General features: G+C 50.9%; 1 protein-coding gene across 1 annotated transcript in view; it reads left to right on the top strand.

Moving 5' to 3' along the window:
* Positions 1–2,065: 2,065 nt before the first annotated feature.
* Positions 2,066–16,980, top strand: part of SIPA1L3 (signal induced proliferation associated 1 like 3) — a 222,560-nt gene continuing 207,645 nt past the window's right edge. The window contains exon 1 of the mRNA XM_028090625.2: positions 2,066–2,215. The gene's annotated coding sequence lies outside the window, so the exon portion shown is untranslated. The remainder of the gene's footprint in view (positions 2,216–16,980) is intronic.

Below are 16,980 nucleotides of genomic sequence, written 5' to 3' on the forward strand. Positions count from 1 at the left end.
TTGAATTCTTACGATGATTCTATGACTTAGCTAACATCCTCCATTTAAACAACTTTTTAAAATGGACATGGTAAAAAATATTCAAGATACTGAGCATAGAATGAAAAAGTCACCTTTTTACACGCGATAACCTTTTCTTGTTTCCCCTTCACAAAGGTAACCCTGGCTGTGTCTTTCTACAGGTGTTCTGTACATACTCAAGCATATATGTAAAAGATATCCATACAAATAGTAGTGTACTACCTACACTGTTCTGCACCTCTTTCTCACCTAATTTATCTTAGAGATGAGCTCATAGTAATACATATAGCTCGGTCTCATTTTTCAGCAGTTGCCGGAGGCATGGTATTGATCATTTATTTATCCAAATTTCTATTAATGGACATTGGGCAGTTTCCAACCTTTTGCTACGACAGCCCGTGCCACAAATGAGTATCTTTGTTTATGCCTCAGAGTTTTAATTTTATTTTAGTTAAATGAAAATTTAAAATTGAAGCAATGTGAATGTTTTCTCATTAAACATCTTATTTTGGATATATTGGGTAAAATAAAATATTAAAATTAATTTCACCTATTTTAATTTTTTAATGTAATAATTAAATGGCACAGGTGGTTGCATTATAATTCTGTTGAATAGTCCTGCTTTAAATTGTCCCTCTCTGGTGGTGGTCTGATACCCCCACCGGACTTAGCTCCCTCAGGACAGGAACCCAGTCTGTCTTGACTTTCCGCTGTCCCCATAATCACCCAATCTGGCATGAAGTAGGTGCTTAATACAGTTCTGTTGAATGAATGAGCAAATGAATGACCCTCTGCCCTCCCCCAGGAAGGATATATGCTTCCCAACTTCAAGTCTTACTGAGCATCTTCTTGGAAGAAAGAATGGTATTGACGAGTTTTCTTGGTAGAGGACCTTGCACTGCAGCCAATTCCCTCGGTAATCCCTATGGAGTTGGAGTGGTAACATCCATTTTTTGAAAAAAAAAAAAAAGGGTCGGATTCTTGATTATGTCGGCAGGTGGACTAAATTTGAACAAAATTCCCAGGCAGTAGGTATTCAACAAGCACTAGACACCCTCAGAATGTGATCAACGACTGAAGGGTGGCTCACAGGGCCTCCAGGGCAGCCCTCTGGGTGCTGGTCCTAAAGCTCCCGTGGAAGGAGGAGCTCTGGAGCTGCCTAGGCCAGCGAGAGGCCAGCACACCCGAGTCCCTACACGCTCTGGCGTCCGGGCCCTCGGCGTGGGCAGGAAGGAGGGCGTGACCGCCTCTTCAAGGCTGGGGCCATCCATGCCTATTACCTGTGACGACAGGACTCCCCACAAGGGACGGGTACGGCGTGTGTGGCGATACCCGAGAGCTCCTATGTGAAGGAGTAGACTTAGAAGGAGCGCCTGAGTAGCGACCTTAGGGATGCTGCGGGAAGACTCGGCGGACGGAGCGGTTAGCCCCGCAACCCCACGCCCAGCAGAGCGACCGAGGCGAAGGGAGTGAGCGCGCGTGCGCACTGGCGCGCGCCCGGTAGGAAGAAGCCCAGCGCGCGCTTCCGCGCGCGCGCGTTCGAAAGGGAAAAAAAAAAAGTCTCCCCCGCGGGGGCCCGCGGCATTTAGGCCGGTGTTGGCCAGCGAGCGCGCGTGCGCGAGCGCGCAAAGACGCCTTCCTCTGCTGCTCCTCTCCACTGGGGGTCTAGCGCATAGCTCCGCTGTCCCCGCCTTTCCCGAGGCTCGCGCCCTCGGGGTAAGTACCTAGCGCCTGGAGGAGAGGAGGGCGTGAGTCCGCCGGAGAAAGGTTGGAGGCGGACAGGGCTGGGAGAAAGGGAAAAACCGCCCTCGCGGGGCGAAGAGCTCAGCCACCCGGCTGGAGTCTGCAGAAGACACGCCTCCATCCCTCACGCCCCTCGGGGCTGCGGAAGTGCTCTGGAGACTGGAGCGGCACGGAGGCGACAGGTGGACTACCATTCCCAGAAGGCGGCGCGGGGCTGCGCCTACTGCTCCCGGCAATACCTGCGCGCCAGGCTTTCCCCCCCCCCCTTCCTCCCAGTTTGCCGCCGCCTAGGGCGAGACTACAGTTCCCAGGAGGCTTCGCGCGAAGCGGCTTGGAAGTGGGCAGCCTGGAAGTCACTCGGGCCACCCGAGCTGGCGGCGTCTCCAGCGAACGGCGCGGGGCCGGACGCCGCGGTCGTGGGGCCCGCGGGGCGGGCAGCCGAGACGCCCAGGTATGTGGCCTCGGGTGCAGGGGCGGCCTCACGCAAGGGTGGCGGGGAATCGGTGTCCACTCGGACCCCGAGGGTCAGCGCGGGCTGGAGACCCGGCGGCCGGCCGGGTGTGGGCACCGGTTGTGGGGGGCGGCGGCGCCGGGACTCGCGCCCTCCGAACCTGGCCGGACCTGTGCCCGCATGGCTCAACTTTGGAGACGTGCTACCCAGCACTGTATGGAAGAGCATGGAGTGGGAGTCGGGTAGCGGTGGGTTCGCGTCCTGCCTCTATCCCTCGGAATCTGCGATCTAGGGAAACGCACCGAATCTCAGTTTCCCCTTCGGTAAAACGGGAAGAAGAGTGCCTTTTGCTGGGGATTCTGTTGAGACGTTAAGGTATGGCGAATAAAGCATTTGGCACATGGAAGACACTTACTACGTGTTTGCGCTATTGTTGGCTCCCAAGAAATAGGGTGAAGATGTTATCTATAGCATAGGGTTAGTTGAGGGTGTGCATGTAAAGGGCCTTAGCACTCAGTGCAGGGTGGCTGCTGTTAACTGAAATTATTTTAAGAGCTTTGGTTTGGGAGGCGGGGACCCAGATTCAAATTTAAGTTCTGCCATTTATCAGCCGTGCGACCTTGGGCAACTGACTTCACCTCTCTGTGGCTCGGTTTCCCTGTCTGTAAAATGGGGATTTTAATAGCAGCCACCTTGTGGAGTTGTTTTGAGGATGCAGCGAGAATATTGTGTGTAAAGTGCTTAGAGCAGCAGTTGGCACACAGTCAGCATTTAATAAATGGTACCATTTATTCAGCGTTTTCCCTGCGTCGGAGACCCTCTGAGGGTGGGGCTCTGGCTGTAGTCTAGGTCTGGCCCAGGGGAAACCTCTGATCTAGATGATTTCCTCTCCTGCAGCCTCAGGTTCCTCATTTGTAAAATGGGATGACAACATCAGTCTCAGCGGGTTGTAAGGATTTGCTGAAATTGTATTCCTAGTCTAGAGCCATGTCTTACTAAGTAGCAGTGCTTATGTATTATAATTGTTCTTATTCAATGTTCTCCATCTGGCCCAGAGACTGTCTAACTGTGGGCTGTGACATGACAGCCCTGAGCTCCCCCACACACTCACTCCCAGCCTCAGTGTCCCATCTGTGAAATGGTAGTCACAGGATTTTGTGCCAGGCTTGTTTTGATGATTCCAGAAGATAATTCATGTTTAGTGTTTAGCACAGGGCAGGGTGCATAGTAAGCACTTAATAAACATATCTTGTTTCTCTTAATAGGCCTTCGCTGCTTCTGTTTATATACAGGGCAGAGCAGGGATGAGGTTAGTGCCCCCCCCCCCCAGTTTTTATTCATCAAAGATTAAATTCTGGAACATGCACATATAGGAGCCTGAGAAGAGATGACACTGGCCTACTGTCAGCAGCCCCCTGCTCACCTCTCCCACACTCCTCCCCCCAAGCCAGTACATTCACCCCAGTGCTTTATGTACCACCCTAGGGCTGCAAGCACTTGACCCTGTCTCAAAGCCATATTAGCCCCCTGAGCTCCAACTCCAGATGCAGAGCCTATGCTTCCTTGATGTCCCCTGGTGACTGTCCCTTGGGCACCATGAACACATGTTCAACCTAAACTTCTCCTCCCAGACCCAGGAGTCACCATCTTGGCAAATGGGCCAACAGTGACCCAGTTGCCCAAGCCAGAAACTTGAGAGTTGCGCTTCTCCCCCAGCCTTCCCAGGTCCAGCTGATTGGCAAGAAGGATGGAACTGCCATTTCAAAGAAACACCATTTCATTGGCCCCCCACAGTCTCCCCTCTCGTGGGCACCGAAAGTCCACCGTGGCCACTGGAGATGGCCTTTTCTTACAAGGTTGAGTTGTTTCTTTCAGATCACCAGGGATTAATGCATGTAAAACGTTATTAAGGGTCAGAGAAGACAATATGGACTTGGCCTGACTGCAGTGGCCACAGGTGTGGCATAAAGATCTGATTTCCAGGGGGGGCCCATTTTTACTGGTGTGGGTGAGTTCATTTCTTTCTCAAAAGTTATACTGTGTCAGTGAGTTAGAATATCCTGTATGGGAAGGCAGCCATCCTGGGCATTTGGGGAGGCAGTGCACATGGCGGGGAAAAGCCTGGGAAGGGAATTTATTATACCCCTGTGTAGGTTTAAGTCTGTTGGCAGAAACCTGTTATTGTGATTGCATTTGATGATGGGAACCCATGATCTCAGTCACATTTGTGATGGCCACCAAATTTACCTAAGTGTTTTTTTGCTCTGAGGAAATAAAGCAGTGGCTTTTAAAGAAATCTTGGTCTTAATTGTTAGTGACAACAGCACATGGTTTTTTAGCAGTCTGTGTGGAATGGTCTAAGAGTTAAATGTGAGCCTGGTTTTCAGACATTGCAGTTGTCAGGTGGTAAATCAAAAATGGAATTTAGAATGTGCAGTAATTGGCGCCTTTTTTTTTTTCCCCTGTAAAACATATTTCACTGGTAGATTCCAAATTTAGGTTTAAAAAATGACACAGGTTATGGTTAACAGCTTAACCTTGTCATGTGTTTAACTCGCAAGATCTAAATTAAATGTATTTATGTTTTAATAAGACAATTAAACAGTGATCTCCTTTAAAGTGTTTCCTTTTAGCTTTTGGAACGAGAGGCTACTGGACCAGTTCGTGTATCTGTGCTTTCTTTAAGACTGATACTGCTCCTGTTGCTTAGGATTGCTCTGGTCATGAACTTGATTCGCATGTATGAGAATGGGTTGAATTTGTCTTTAAAAAGTTTATGCAGAGATACACATGCTTGTTGTAACATGTCAAAGAAGACAGAGATGAATAAAGAAGGTAGTAGGTGCCGCCCTCCACTCTAAAATCCCCTCCCCCAAAGGTAACCATTTACTCAGGCAGGGAGTATTTATTAAGTATCTGCGGTCAGGATTGGAGATAAGTGAACACATAGTGGATATGCTTTCTGCCCTTGGCGAGTTCAGTAGATGCCCTCCCTTGCCTTTTTCTGTGCTTGTAAGGATGTATACATGCATCTATTGATTGTTTTCTTTCTTTTCTCTCACCGTTCCCCCATAAAGGAGGGGTAGGGATCAAACCATACATATTTGTAACTTGATTTTTTTCAATTAATAATAGGGCATATCCCTTCAAGTCATTGCATACAGAGCTGACTCTTTTTTTTTTTTTTTTTAAGATTTTATTTTTAAGTACTCTCTATACCCATCATGGGGCTCAAACTTACAACCCTGAGATCAAGAGTTGTATACTCCACCGACTGAGCCAGGCAGGTGCCCCTGACTCATTCTTTTTAACAGCTAGACCTACATTCTTCAGTATGAGGAGACCATGCTTTATACCACCATTCCTCTATCGCTGGACATTTAGGTTGTTTCTGGGATTTCTTTTGCCTTTGCAAAGACACATCCAGTAAGTGTTCTGGTACACCGGCAGTAGAGCATAGGGACTGAAAGCATTTGGACAGTGAACAAGACAGATAAGATCCTCACTGTCCTAGGGTTTACATTTTAGCTGAGGAGGCGTGCAATAAATAAGGTAATTTTCAATGGTTTAAGTATCATAGAGGAAATAACAGGGTGAGGGGATAGAGAGTGGCTGATAGGGCAGGCTGGTGGGGGGGGCGGGAAGGGGTGGTTACTTTAACTTGGATGGTACGGGCAGGCCTGCATGAGCAAGAGGCACCAGCTGTGCCAAGAGCTGGTGGAAGAACATTCCAGGCGGCAGGAACAGCAAATACAAAGGCCCAGAGGTGGGAGTGAGTTGGCTACAAAAACAGGATCATTGTGGCTGGAGAAAGGCGAAATCCCATTTTTCAAGTTCATGCTACTTTAATTTTTGTAAAATAATGCTAATGATGGTAATAGCACCTAACATTCTTAATGCTTACTCTGTACTAGTTGCTCTTCTAAGCATTTCACACTTCCCCTCACAAGACTCCCGTGAAGTAGATAAGTGTATGGGACTCACTTTACAGATGAGGAGCCGATTCCAGACCCCAGACTCTGCCCACATGCCAAACTGCTGCACTTCGCAGACCCTCCTTACGGGGCTGAGGCAAGTTTACGAAGTGGATGCAGCATTTCCTTTCCAACTTGTCTGACATGCAGAGAGCGCTGCGGACTATATTTAGTACATCATTCATGTGGCAGCACGAGTGGTCTGGGGAGGTTGTGGCATCATTTCCACTGGAAGACACGATGCGGTCAATTTCTGTTGGGATGTTTGTTTGGTTGTTTCAGAATTGAAGGCCCTTTAGCAGAGCTTGTCCTCCAATAAAACAAGGGTGAGCGGGCTTGAGGCGTGAAGGAGAGTGAACAGGGTGAGCGTCCCGTTTGGGTGAGCTTTGAAGAGGGACTTGGGCTGGTAGGGGAAAGCGTGTTTCTAAGCACCAGGCCAGCATTTTTGACTGTCAAAGTATCAAAATACATTCCAGCAACTACAGAGCTACTTGGCCCTCTGGGGCCCCCAGCACCCTGCTCCCGCCACCACGACTGTGTCCATTTTGATTTGATATAGCCTGGGCCTTATGGGTTGTTTGAATGAAGGGCAGGCCTGGCTGGATGTGAAGACAGTAGTGGGTGCTTTTAAGACCAGGAGAAGTGTGGAGAGCATCTTTCATCCCGCCATCTAGGAAACATTTTTTTCCTACCTAGCCTGCATGCTGGACACTTGACAGTCTGAAGTCGGATAAGAAGACACGGGCTCTCAAGGGTCTGCAGCAGTATTGTCCATTAGAAATAAAATGTGAGCCACCAATGCGGACCATATACAGACCTTAAAATTTTATAATGGCCACATTTACAAGAGTAAAATGAAATGGAAGAAATTGATTTTAATGATGCATTTTACCTAAAATATTACTATTTCACATGAAATCAGTATAAGAATTATTGAGACGTTTTACATTTTTTTTCATGTTAAGTCTTCAAAATACAATGTGTGTTTTACGCCTTCAGCCCATCTCCATTTGCGCCAGCCACGTTTCAAGGGCTCAGTAGCCACACGTGTTGGACAGTGGACATAGGGTGTGAGACTCACACGGAATTTGAGGGTGGTGGTTCACGGTGATAGATCAGAGATGCTGCGCCTGTTGTGTCTTGGTGAATAAAGGCGTGTGAGGGCTGAAAAGCATATTCACCATAGGCAGGTCAGCTAACCTCCCGGCTGTCATCCGTCGTAGGTGCCTTATGGACCTGGCACTGTGCTTTGTACGGGCCATGCGTGCCGTGCGTGCCGGCAGGAGCCATGATTATCCCTGTTGAACACCTGAGGAAGCTGCGGTCTGGCAACGGGAGGTCACTTGCTCAAGGTTCCATAGTGATGGAGGCAGAATTTGAACCCCGGTCCAGAGACCGTACTCAAATCTCTACCATCTCCACCGTCTTAGTGTTTGAGGGGGGATGGGCTCCAAGTTTTGAGCAATAAAAACCACAGGAACGGGGCCCCTGGGTGGCTCAGTTGGTTAAGCGACTGCCTTCGGCTCAGGTCATGATCCTGGAGTCCCGGGATCGAGTCCCACATCGGGCTCCCTGCTCAGCGGGGAGTCTGCTTCTCCCTCAGACCCTCTTCCCTCTCGTGCTCGCTATCTCTCATTTTCTCTCTCTCAAATAAATAAATAAAATCTTTAAAAAAATAAAAACCACAGGAAGGACTCATCACACAAAATGGACTCCCAGAGTTTGTCAGGATCGATCCTCTAGGCCATGGTGGTGCTGGGGTGCTGCTGTCGCCGTGAGTGACTGACACGTGCACTCCTTACTTTGAGCTCTAGGTTCGGTGGAAACAGGTCTTACCTCCCAGGAAAAAGAGGGGACTCTGGGGACTAAGGAGGAGGGTGGGGGCAGGGACAGTGACGGAGGCAAGAAAAGGGCCCAGCCTATTGAAAGCCCATTCAAACTGCTTCTTTGCACATGAAGCCTCTTTTCTCTTTCCACCACTGACTCTGTTCCTCGAGGCTGTGGCCCTCTGTGAGAGCTGTGTGGCACCTTCCAGCGAGCCCAGCGACAGCAGCACTTACCCAGCAGGCGAATCTCGCCTTTGCTCTGATCCAAAGAGGTACTGCTAGAGGGGGGGGGAGGGGACGCCACGGTGGTTTCCTCTTTCATTCGTGAGAGTCATTTTTCTAGACTTCTACTCCCCTGGTTCAGGGTGCCCCCTCTCAGGGGCAGGATGAATCTGGGCCTCCTACCCAAACAAGGCAGGTACTGGAGATTTCTCAGTTTGCTTGTGTTCCCAGGTAGTGGCTCTGTGCCAGTCCCTGCCCCAGGTGGTGACTCATGAGGGTTTTAACCTCTTCACTCTCCTGTCCTGCTCCTAGACAGCGCCTGGTATGTAACAGATGCTCAGTAAAGTGTGTTGGCTGAAGCAATGATACTAGCCAGCATTCACCGAGCTCTTGTTATGTACAAACACACTGCTCTGAGTACTTTTCATGTAATTTCTTATTTAATCCTTGTCACTACTCCATGGGGTAGGTACTGTTATTACTCCCCTTTCCCATATAAGGAAACAGGTCCTGAGAAATGTAGGTCCTAAAGCTGCCTAGTGTCCAAGCCAGGATTCAAACCCAAGCCGCTGGCTCCCCAGTCCAAGCTCTTAAACACTCACTCGGAGGGCTCTCGTGGACAGATGGACGAATGGGCAAGCAGGACCATTCTGACTAGTTTCAGCCTCTCCACTCTGCGTGTGGTCGCTGTCTTCCTGTTGTGGGATAGCCCTGTGTCAGGTCTCAGCCCCTTTGGGCCCGGAGACTTGAACACCACTCTGGGCATGAGGTTTTTCTATGATTCTGGAAACTTCACTTCCCCTTTCTTTAGATTAACAAGAACTAACTGGATATTTGATACCATGAAAGAATTCTGATTTTTTTTTTTTAGGTATAGTAATGCTACTGGCTTCTGCTTAAGAAAAAAGTCCTTGTCTTTAAGACCCACATTCTAAAGTACCTGTGAACTGGTAAGGCATCCCGGATTTGCTTCAAAATAATATGGACAGGCTGAGAGTGGAAGGGACAGTGTGTCTGGGTGAATGAAGAGATGAAGTAACTGTTGAAACCGGCCGATGGGGGTTATTATATTCTTCTTTCACCTTTCTGTGTTTGAGATGTCTCTTCATGAAAAGTTAGAATCAAGGACAACAAATTTTACTCGGAATTTGTGCATTTCGAGCTCAGGTGTAGGTGTGGGGGAGTTTCTTGCCTCTGCCCAGTCCACTTGTACAATAAAAACAGGGTTTTTTGGTTTTCTTCTTGTTGTTGTTTCCATTATGGGAGTCAATACTTGGCCCAAGGCCTTGGAAACCCCTTTGGTAAAGCAGCGCCCGGGAGCAGCGAGGACACCAGTGAAGGTCCCAGTGGCCACACGGGTCCCCGGCTGCTCTGAGTACTGGCCGCAGTGGCACTGGCCCTCTGAGGCAGTTTACAGAGGTCCCCCTGGCCTGAGATCTGTTTTCCTCCAGCACCTGACCGCGGGGGCCCCGCCCACATTTTTTCCAAAGACGAGTTTCAACAGGAGGCCTCAGATCCTCCCCCAATCCTCCCCTCAGGACACACATGCACAGATCCTTCCTTTGATGGATCTTTGTTAGGGCCCCACAGAGAACCAGAGCCCAGAGTTTGGTTCGCCTCTAGCACTGCAGCAGGAGGCAGGGAAGGGGCCCCCTTTTGGTTCTGGCTTTTGACAGCTTCTGAAGGGGCCAGATGGAGCTCGTGACAGACAGACAGTGCTGTGGACGTGACGATACTCCCAGCCAGCCAGCAGTTCAGACTCCTTTACCACGTATCTGCACACCCGCCTGCCAGCTCCACATAGGTAGAGGGTCCTGTTGCATTTGTTCTTTGGGGGACTCTCACTGAATCTGTGCGTGGCAGAAATCCTTGTGTGTAAACGGCAGGAAAAGAGGACATCCCTCATTTGGGGGGCGTCTCTGCTTACCGTTGGCCTGCTGGGTGGGAAGACATGGGTGACGGACAGGAGCTCTGGGCTGATCCTGCCACAGGCTGGCATTTGTTCCGTCTCCTGACTCGACCTTTTCTCCAGTGCCCAGCTTCTCCAGGTGCGTGGGCAGGAAGGCAGAACTCCTCCTGCAGCCCTCTGGCTTCCTCAGCCTTCTGCCCCCAGCAGCCTCTTCAGCTCTGTCCTGTCTTCTCCTTTCAAAGGCTTTGAGGCATGTCCAAGGTGGAGAAAACATGAGGAGGCACTGCCACCAGCTTAGCCTGATTTTCCCATGTTGCCAGTGTAGACCTGCATGCGTGGTGTCTGAGGGTGGCAAACCCCCAATAGTCTGATTTTTCAACATAGGCATTCGGTGGGAATTCACGGAGCCGAGCACTCTTCTAGGAACGAGGGAGACAGCAGTGAGCAAGACAGAAAAGCTTTTCCCCTCCTGGGGCTCTCATTCAAGTGGGAGATTAGACAGTAAACAAGAGAACTCAGGAAGATGTATGCTGTGTCAGGTGGTAATAAGCACCAAGCAGAAGAACTTAAACAGGGAAAGGGGATAGGAAGTATTAGGGTGGGGGGTGTTGAAGTTTTAGACAGGGTGGCCAGAGATGTCCTCCGTGGGAGGTGCATGAGTTCAGGCCTGAAGGAAGTGAGGCAGTGTGAGCGGGTGGGGGTGTCTGGGCAGAGGGAGCAGCCAGTGCAAAGGCCCTCAGACATGGGCCTTGCGGGGGATTGAGGAGCTCACAAGGAGGCCCACATGGCCAGAGCAAGGGATGAGGCCGGAGAAATGACAGGCTTGATGATCTCTTGGGATCCAGTACAAGTTTGTCTTTGAGATGGGAAGATATTGCAGGGTTGAGTGATTTATTACATTTCATTAAATTTTGAAAAGTGACCACATATGCACGGAACCAAAGGAACAAAATTACTTTTTTGCAGGGCCCAGAGTGTTTGAATATTGGCAGTTTTATGAGGTTCAGGCTAACAGCTTCCTTTCCGAAGCCTGAGAAATCGACCAGTGCTTTCTTGCTGCAGGGGTTAGTGGTCAGAGGTCAGGACCTCCTCCCTCTTCCTGCATCCCACACTGCTCTGTCAGTGACAGGCCCAGTGGTGTCAGCGACACCAGTGAGTACAGAACCCCTGCCGCACCCAGAGCCCCATACCCAGTCTTGCTGTTAAGTCTGACAAGAGGCTTCCTCGTCCTGTGGGGACCTTACTTGGGGGTGGCGTTAGTCATTCTTTGGCTTTCTATATGTTGGTGCCACCAGTTTTGAAATCACAGAGAGCGTCCAGAGGGAAGGGCACCCCTGGACTCTTGCCGGATATTTGGCATGACTCACACGGTGGGGGTGCTCTCTGGGGCCGGGCAGAACTTCTGGGCATTCTGGATCAGAAACTGGGCAGAATAGGTGGCAGAGTGCCCAGCCCGGGGTGTCGGTGAGGTATCTGCTGGGACCGCAGAGGCTCAGGCTATGGGAGGAAGTCCGAGGATGATGGAGAAAGGCCTTCAGCCCCTCCTGTGTGCCACACCCCTGCACTGACCAGACAGTCTCATGCCTCTAGAAGGCATGGGGACTGGGCTGGGTTCCGGGTGTAAAATGAAGGTAAAGGAGTTTTGGATGGCGCTTTGGAGGAGCTCGGTCAGGAAGTTGTGTCAGTTGGTGTGCCTTTGGTTGCAAATAGTAATAGTAGCAACGACAGCGGCAGCAGCAAATAGGTAATTTGTGTAACATCTTCCCTCTGCTAGGCGCTGTGCTAGGCGCTTCCCACGAAGTAACTCATCCAAGCCTCCCAACAACCCTGTAAGTACTCTTACTATCCCCCGTTTTGCAGATGAGACAATTAAATTTTAAATAACTTGCCCAAGGTTGCAGAGCTAGAAAATGGTAGTGACAAGATTTGGACCCAGGGAGTATGACTCCAGAAGCCTCTGTCTGAACTCACTGTGTGTTTCTGGAGTGGTTTGCCACCCTCAGACATGAGCAGACATCAGAATCCCCTGGAGTGCTTGTTTTTTGGGTTTTCTTTTTTAAGATTTTATTTATTTATTTTGACAGAGAGAGACACAGCAAGAGAGGGAACACAAGCAGGGGGAGTGGGAGAGGGAGAAGCAGGTTCCCCGCGGAGCAGAGAGCCCGATGCAAGGCTTGATCCCAGGACCCTGGGACCATGACCTGAGCCGAAAGCAGATGCTTAACAACTGAGCCACACAGGTGCCCCGCCTGAAGTGCTTGTTAAAACCCAGATTGCCAGACCCCACTCAGAGTTTCTGATTCAGTAGATCTGGCTTGAGAATCTGCATTTTTTTTTAAGATTATTTGAGAGAGAAAGAGCAAGCACATAAGGCAGAGAGGGGCAGAGGGAGAGGGACAAGCAGACTCCCTGCTGAGCAAGGAGCCTGATGTGGGGCCTGATCATGAGATCATGACCTGAGCTGAAGGCAGACAATTAACCGCCTGAGCCACCCAGGCACCCAAGAATCTGCATTTTTGACAAATACCCAGGTGCTACTGGTGCTTCTGGGCCTGAGAGCACATTTGGGAACCACTGACCTACTGGAATAGGAGACCCAGATGATAGTGGCCTGGTCAGATTTATGATTTCATGTAACAAAGAAGCCCATAGATTGGCAGCACCAGGATTGACTAATTAAGCAACTCCACAGTGCCTCTAAGCAAGCCCTCTATGTTGTGCCACTCTGCCATCCTTGGTTTGTCTCCCATGTCCTCAGACTCTCCTCGTGGCCACAAGGTGACTGCCACAGCTCCAGTTGTCACACCCTGACAAGGCTATATCTAGCAGCAGAAAGAGGTTATCTATCTATTACCATTTATCTCTAACAAGTGAGGAAACCTTTCCTAGACACCGACCTCTCAGATTCCCCTCATATCTCATTGGCCAGCATTGTGGCACGTGACCATGCAAGAGCTGATCAGGATTTACTCTCAGGGCTGAGGCTAGAACCATCCTTACCAGAAGCACAGGACTGCTGGGAGGAGAGTGGCTACAGAAATAAAATTGGAGTACTGTTTAGGAAAGGACTTGGAGAGAGGGTTGGAATTGGTAGGCAAATGCCTGGATCTGCTGCAGAAGTTAGTAAAACAAAGTGGAAGCATCATACTCATACATTTTCATGTCATTGTCCTTACACACTTTGTTTTATAATTACCTGAATCAGGACAGTGCTTTTGTTCTCTACTCATGTCCACCTTTGGGAAGGTGTACCCAGTGCCTGTACCATAAGAGATGTTGGTCTTGTTGAGAAACCCAATATATATTTTTTAAAGATTTTATCCATTTTTGAGACGGGGGGCGGGAGGTAGCATGTGTGTGGAGTGCATGGGAGGGGTGGGGGTGTGGGGCAGAGGGAGAAGCAGTCTCCCCGCTGAGCAGGGAGCCTGACTTGGGACTCCATCCCAGGACCCTGAGATCATGACCTGAGCCGAAGGCAGATGCCTAACTGACTGAGCCACCCAAGTACCTGAGAAATCCAGTATTTTTTTTTTAAGATTTTATTTATTTATTTGACAGAGAGCACAAGCAGACAGAGCGGCAGGCAGAGGGAGAGGGAGAAGCAGGCTCCCCGCGATGCAGGGCTCAATCCCAGGACCCTGCGATCATGACCTGAGCCGAAGCCAGCCGCTTAATGGACTGAGCCACCCAGGCGCCCCGAGAAATCCAATATTTTGTCTGAAAATCCAGGCAAATGCAAGCTGAGTGATGAGGCCGCAGTCGGAGGGCAGTGTGCACGTGCTTGAGAGCATTTGCTCTGCTCAGAAACACTTGGCTCTCCCTTCTCTCTCTGCTCTTGACCCATTGCTGTTGAAGGTGCTCCTTGCAGAGGCTCAGTTTCCCCTTCTGAGGACTGACTCATTAGGTGGTTGGGTGGATAAAAGGAGAGGGTACAGGTCAAGTGCTTTACCTTTAGTCGCTGGCACTTGATAAGTGCTCACAAGTATGACCTCTGCTATTAACAAATGGGACTTTTTTTTTAAAGATTTTATTTATTTGAGGGAAAGCTAGAGAGCATGAGCAGGGGAGGGGCAGAGGGAGAAGCCGACTCCCGCTGAGCAGGGAGCCGGATTTGGGGCTGGATCCTGGGACTCCAGGATCTTGAACTGAGCCAAAGGCAGACGCTTAACTGACTGAGCCACCCAGGTGCCCCAACAAATGGGACTTACTAATTGAATAATTCAGTTACCATTTAATAAGCCTGCCCTCTCCTTCCAACAGTCTGTGAAAATGACCCCAAAATTTTGCCAACTGAGGTTTCCTGTGGATGCCCGTTCCTCCTGCTTATGGACACTGTAAAGTTACTGTCCCGCAGGACTACAGAGGGACTGACGAACAAAGCGTGGGCTCTGGAGCTAACATTTACATACTGTACTGTAAGAACTATACAAGTGGACCTGTGCAGTTCAAACCCATGTCAAGGGTCAATGGTATTTTTTTTTTTTGTGAATGAAAAGAAGGGCAGTAAGAATAATACATATATATATTTTTTCCCCTTTCAGCTGCCCAGGGTTTGAACACCATGACCATAATCACCCCCTATTTTGAAGGTAGAGGCTGAATCTGATTGAATCAGAGGGCAGCATGTCATAACTAGAGCTGATAGCCGTTGAGCATTTTTTGTGGGTCAGGCTAAGTGCTCACTCTACAGACCTCTCTCACACTCTCCCTATTTACAGATGTGGCAGCTAGGGCCCAGTTAGGGGGGGACCTGTCTCTCATCCTGCAAGGAGATCTGGTGCAGTGGTTAAAACTGGAAACCCAGAGCCGATCTTCTGGGGTTACCTTCCCTCCCGACGACCACTTTGTAGCGGTGTGACCTCCAGCCTGCGACTTCTCTGTTCCTGAACTTTGTCACTTGTGAAATAGGAATGATAATAGTACATACTAAGAGGGGAGCAGTGAGGGCTGCAGGGAGAGAACTCCCGCGAAGTGCTTACAGGGGTGCCTGGTGCAGGGTGAGCCCTCAGGTTCTGGTCGTTGTTGTTATTAGGCAAAGCCGTTCGGGCTGTGCTTGCAAAGCTGGCCGGAGGGGCCCAGCGGCGGTGCTTAATCATTAAGCTGCGCTGCCTCTGTGAGCGAGTGAGCTGCGAGCGGGCGGGGAGCGGACAGGGAGTCCGCCCCGGGAAAGGAGCCCACCTTTGGATGGGGAGGTTGTGAATGGAGCGGGTGGGCGCCAGCCCGGGGCCCGGGGAGGCTGTGGGCACGGATCCAGCCCTGGCGGGTCGGCGAACAGGTGGCCCGCTCCTGCGTCGGCGCTCACAGGCGAGCCGTCTTTGTTACCTTTGAGCTTTCTCTGCAGCCCATTCAGGCTCCTCAGACCACGTGTCCGGTGAGTAAGGAGTCCTTTTTTTCCCCCCTCCCCCCCCCCCCCCCCCCCCGCCAAGAGACTGTGGGCGAAGCAGCCCTCTTTGGGAGCGCGCCGGTTCGCTTCGCGGCGAGCGGGCCCCGCGCGGGGAACTCGGCGGCTGGCGTGTGCTTGCGGCTGCTGAGTAAGTCGCTGTTCGGCGCTGGCGCGGCAGGTTCCCGTTTCCGCATTCCAGACACCCACAGCGGGCTGGGGGAGCCGGCAGCCTTGGGGGGGGGAGCCGGCAGCCTGGGGGGGGAGCCGCCGCAGCCCGCCCCGCCGCGCCCCTCCCTTGCCGGGAGCAGAGCCGGCCGCCCTGAACCCCCCTCAGTCACCTGCCCAGTCACCTGCCGGCTCTGTGATCGGGGTGCGCTCCGACCCGTCTCCGGGGTGAGTGAGGTTTGCTAAGTTTGCTGGTAACTTGTAGAGCACAGAAAGGTAGTAATGTGTTTCTCGGTTTCAGGAATGAGACTGGTGGCTTTTTTGTTTCTTTTTTTTTCCCCCTCTGGCATGAAATGTTTACCTGCCTGCTCCCAACTGTGAAGAAAGGTGGGCGGAGTGTTGAGGGTGTGAGAAGAAAATGGAGGATATTTCAGCCCCCCAGAAGGAATCAGTCGGTGAATGCTGAGCTCCCGTGGGATGCGGACTTCTGTGCCAGGGGCTGTGGGGCATCCTGCCAGGTACAGAGGCGCTGTGTGATCTCAGGCGGCTTCCTTTCCCTCTCTGGGCCTCCCTGTCCTCATCTGATGAAACCGGAAATAGGAGCAGTACCCACTCACCTTTCCAATGAATCTTATTATGGAAAGTGCTTACAGCGTGGGCACCGAGTGGTGCGCAGTGGCAGCTGGCCCTGTGCCCCCCCACAACGCGCCCCCCCCCCCCCCCCCCCCCCCCCCCCGTTCCCTGGCCTTATCTCTGGTTTCTCAGCTGCTGCTGGCTGTACTCCAGCAACTCGGGCCTCCTCCTGTTCCTCCTCCTGTTGCTCCCTCAGGGCCTTTGCCCTGGCTGTTCCCTCGGCTAGAACACTTCCCCTAGTATCCCCTTCACGTCTCCACTCAGATGTCGCCCTCTCTGTGAGACCTCTGTCCTTACTAAATAGCACCTTCTCCACGACTCTTAGCCCTTTCCTGTGCTTTATTTTTCTTCATAGCATTACCCCTTGACATGGTTTATTATCTGCCCCGTACCCCAGCTGTGGGCTCCATAAAAGTGCAGGGACTTCTGTCTCTGTCCTTGTAGGGCAGTTCCTGGCATGTGGTAGGTGTGGGATAAATTATTTTATGAATGGATTTATGATATCAGGTGCAATATTGTCCGAGGACAGATGGCTGTCCGCATTTGGGGTTTGAGTTAGAATGTCGCCAAACCTGCAGCTGTGGGGAGATGGCATACCCACACCCTTCCTTTGATCCTCATCGGGCCTGCCTGAGGCATCCAGGCCTCAGGCT

Source organism: Eumetopias jubatus, unplaced genomic scaffold (genome assembly GCF_037043125.1).
Source record: "Eumetopias jubatus isolate StellerSeaLion01/CBP00866 unplaced genomic scaffold, mEumJub1_p1.0 scaffold_10, whole genome shotgun sequence".
NCBI lineage: Eukaryota > Metazoa > Chordata > Mammalia > Carnivora > Otariidae > Eumetopias > Eumetopias jubatus.